Source organism: Choloepus didactylus, chromosome 4 (assembly GCF_015220235.1).
Source record: "Choloepus didactylus isolate mChoDid1 chromosome 4, mChoDid1.pri, whole genome shotgun sequence".
NCBI lineage: Eukaryota > Metazoa > Chordata > Mammalia > Pilosa > Megalonychidae > Choloepus > Choloepus didactylus.
Genome location: NC_051310.1, coordinates 155,103,524 through 155,107,865, shown reverse-complemented (window position 1 = coordinate 155,107,865; position 4,342 = coordinate 155,103,524). Strand labels below are relative to the sequence as shown.

The 4,342-nt window shown below is 41.5% G+C and overlaps 1 protein-coding gene across 1 annotated transcript in view; it reads left to right on the top strand.

Annotated features, from left to right (window-relative positions):
- The first annotated feature begins 2,247 nt into the window (after window positions 1–2,247).
- CHD8 (chromodomain helicase DNA binding protein 8) overlaps window positions 2,248–4,342 on the top strand; it is a 59,079-nt gene continuing 56,984 nt past the window's right edge. Inside the window, exon 1 of the mRNA XM_037834489.1 lies at window positions 2,248–2,342. The gene's annotated coding sequence lies outside the window, so the exon portion shown is untranslated. The remainder of the gene's footprint in view (window positions 2,343–4,342) is intronic.

Sequence of the window (4,342 nt, the reverse complement as noted above, 5' to 3'; positions counted from 1 at the left end):
TTCTATGTGTCGTTTCTGATTATATCCCAACTGAAATAGATATTCTTCTCCTACGGAATTGTATAAAAGTTATTGGAAGAAGCCTTCTTAGGATTCCTTTTATACTGGATTCTGCCCTCATTAGTAATAGCACCACAGGAAGTTAGAGGAAATTTGGGGTATTGCTTTGATTATGATTTTATTTTGTTTTGTTTTAAATCTTACCTTATTCCAGAAAAAAGGATTTCAATTTGTTGGATTTGGAATTATTCTACCCCTCACCACAGGGATGAAACCAAAGTAATTATAACTTTATATTTTCTGTACAAGACTTACAAGACTTTTTTTTTTTTAACCACCCATGGAAGTCTTTAGTGATTAAGAGGCATCAGAGCATTGCTCAGAGAAACAGCATTCTGCCTAGAGTTGCTCATTTCAGAGTCATTAAGGATGCCATTTTGATAATTTCAGGGTGTATCTTAATCCTAACTCCTACACACAGTGTTGTTCAAACCAACCCATAACCTTCTATACTTGAGTATTTCACCAATTGTAAGGGAAGTATGAGAGTCAGAAGTATCTGGAGCTAATTCATGACCTGTATTGATTATTGCTGATGTCTGAATGAAGTGGTCATGAAGAATTATCATAGACATTGCCCATCCCTATGTGAAGAATGTAGTTATGATATAATCTAAGTGTTGATTGATGAAGGCCAGGACCATTGGGAATTATACTTTTTATAGGAAAACATCAGGACAGGTAGCAAGAATTATTGGGTCAGGTACACCCTTTATCCCCTTTCTATAATGCCTACAACTTATTGATGGCAGTCTATTTTGTACCAAATAATACCAGAAGACTAGACTCTTAATTCTAGAAACTAGTAGTAATTATGATCATGTCCGTATATATAAATTCTAGACTCAATGCTAAACTCAAATTCAGTATAATGACAGCAGTAGCCATGGGAGAATTTAGCCAACAGATTTTGTTCAATATGCAAAAATATATTTGGTCAAAAGTCTTATCACATCTCTAATAAAATACTGAATCATATGACTACTGAAGGACTCTGAGCTCCTACCATGTATGACCATGCAATTATGTTATTCCTTGAAAAGATTTCTTTAATGACCTGGAGGGACTCCCTTCACTTAGGTAGGAGTTTAAAAAAAAAAAAAAAGACTTCCTGTGGCAAGTTGTAATAGCAGTAGAACTGTATACTGGGGAATATAGGAAAATCTTTCTCTTTGAATGCAAAAGAATTTCATCTACAATGAAGTCATTTCTCCAATTTAAAAGCAACCAATAGAAAATTACTCTCCAATCGATATTTCTATGGCTGCCGCCTAATAGTCCTCCTCATATATAATTTCTCCTCGAAGGCTTCTATCGTTTGCACTATATGTATTCATGAGTAGTTCTGGTCTACTGGTGAATTTGAGGACTTCTTTTTTAAAAACTGAAAATTTTAGGTAAATTCTGTTCTTTATATCCAACTGACTCACAAACGCCTGCACTGTCAAAATCAGAACACTAGAACTATCCGTCGCTGGAAAATCTGTAAGAGAAACACAGGGATTAGAAGCATCTAGAATATATACATAACCTATGTTGTTCATGTGCTGATATCCTGAAGAGTGAGGTGTCTAGAAAGGATTATTCCAGGAACTGGGAACACTCACTCACTCAAAGAATCTTTGCTTCTTTGACTTGGTAAAATCGCCTCACTCCTACAGTTGAGTGAGAGGGTGGTGGTGGTTGCCTCCGATCACACTTGGCATGACCGAGATTCCTCCCATCATGATTAAGGGACATCCTGATTATGTAAAGAATATTTTGGGGTTAGACCTAAGTAGTCGGGCAGAATGCGAAAGGGGCTTCAAATTCTTTCAGCACTCTTAACCTTCCCCGCCCTTAAAGCACTAACCCGATACAAAATGGCTTCCCAGAGAGAGGTAACTAAATGTTTTAATTTAGAGCGCCCCCAACTGCAGGGGTCAAAAACGAGATGCGGAAAAGCCTGAACCCCTGTGAACTGAGCCTTCGGAGTCGAGTGCCGCCAGGTTTTATTTTCAATCAGGCATATCTGTGGTTGCCTACAAACCCTTCTCAGCCTTTTAGGACCTCCCACCCTCAAGAGACTTCCTGGACGGCGCTCACAGTACCCTGCTGAAAGAGGCCGGGTTTGGGTTCTGCGATTGGTGGGTGGGAGCGTAAGTGGGCTGAGCTGAGGGAGCATGGACTACCAGCAAGCTCGGCTGAGGCGAGGGCTGGCCATGCTCCGCCGGAAGGCGCCTTGTTCTCCGAAAGGGTGAGTTGAAACGCTGTGTCTACAGGAAGCACCAGGACTTGTTCAGGTAGGCTTCCTTTTCACTCCCGCTCCTCATGGCTGGTCCAAGAGTCCTTGCAATGGCTAAGGCTCTTAGAATTAATTTCAATAACTTACTATCTTCTTCCCTCCCCCCGGCCCCCGCCTGTTCCCCAGTTGTGAGGGATCAGGTGCTGGGTGATGCTCTGGACTGAACCATTCTCCTTTGTGAGAGGCCGGGGGAGAAGGCGGCTCTACGGGGCTGTGGGGCCCGGGTCGGGTCAAGCCGCGAGGGGGCTGACCGGGCCGCTGTTGGGTTTTTAGGGCTTATGATTGCATTACTGGGCGTGGTGTAGATTTGAAGCAGCTCCTTGTTCTCCTTCCCCCTCCATAGGAAGGGAAAACTCCCCAGTTCCGTTTGGCTACTCCATACTTTGGACTCAGAAGTGGGAGGTTAGGGGTTTCTTTCTTTTCTTTTCTTTCTTTCTTTTTCTTTCTTTCTTTCTTTCTTTTCTTGCTTTCTGCATTTTAATAATAAAGGTGGGTAGGAAAGCATGGAGTGAGCGTGTGCGGGTTGTTTTACATTTTTAGATATAATTTCTTTGGGTTTTCTGGAAGAGAATGGCAGGTTGTTGTAGAGCGTTTGGAGATGTTGGTAAGAGAGGAGCTTAAGCCTTGCATCTCCGTTGACAGGTCTGCAGAGCTCACTGGTTTTCGGTTGCATTATGTAAAGTCTTCCCTGGCAGAAGACACCTCCCCCTACCTCAGAACTAGTGCATTTTCTTTATTTACCTGCCTCTAGTGCCACAGGGAATTTCCTTGCCTGTTGCAGCAGCTGTGCAAAGCCTTTTAAGGGGGCTGTCCTTAAAGACCGAAGACCGAAGAGTGATTACAGTCTTCAAAGAGGTTATATAGTGACCAGTGACTTTTCAGTGACTGATCACAGTGAGCCATAAGTCAGAGACTTGGAACGCAATGTCTTTTTTTTTTTTCAAAGAGTAGACATAGTGGAACGCCAAACACACAGCCAGAGAAGCTGCATTATCAATGTTTGCTGCATCCTGCCATCACACCAGCATCCACCAAACATTTAATCTCCTTGTAGTTCAGATCCTGTTGACTCAAGTCAGGAACTTACTAACTGACTGACTGGGTTATCCTTAGTATCAGCTGAAGTCTTATCTGGTGTGGGCCACTTTAGACAGCTAGAAGGTGAGCTTGTGACTTGGATAATATCTTCTATTAATTAATTAGATAATGACTTCTGCTTATGAACTTCTTTTGCATTGGTCACAGAATAGGTTTCAGAAGACATTGTGGTCAACCTCATAGGGCCAGAATGTGAGAAACTTCTTATTCCAAATGGTTTGGAATTATACCATCACTTGAAAAAAGGGAAAGCTAAACAACCTTTTCCATTTAAGAAGACCTTCTGTGTTGCAAGGGTGGCATGCCAGTGGGTCTGCAAGGTAACTGAAGGACATTGTCCAGAGAGAGGCTAGGTGTGTATATGAAGAGACAGGCATTGGGGAAAGTTTAAAACTGAAATAGCAGAGGAGTAATGGATTGGAATAAGAGATTGATGGAGCATTGCATGGGTACTTGAACAGTTCACACCTTCCTCATGCTGTACTCTAGACTATGCTTCTGGCTTTTTGATTTTGTCAGTTCTCAGATTGATAAAAATCCATTTAAGATATGGATAGAAAATGTATCTGCCAAGTCAGTTGTGAATCATCAGGAAACACAGATCTTATATTTCCCATGATAACCTTGTCTGTAGTCTTGCTGGGTGTTGGGGTGGAGGAATCTTGGTATTGTGGTAACTGTCACTGCAGAGTTTGGGTTGGAATAGGAAATTTTTGAGATTTTGTGTGAATGGTCAAGTTTCTGAAAAGTAACGGAGGATGGTGAGGGGAAACATTGTTTAAAGGAAACTATTATCCACATCTCTTTTGAAAAGAATGAGATTTTTCTAAGTAAAAGCACCACTGAAGATTAATTTGTGGGTGCAGAGAACTGTGCTTGCTTACTGAAAGAGTGAGATTT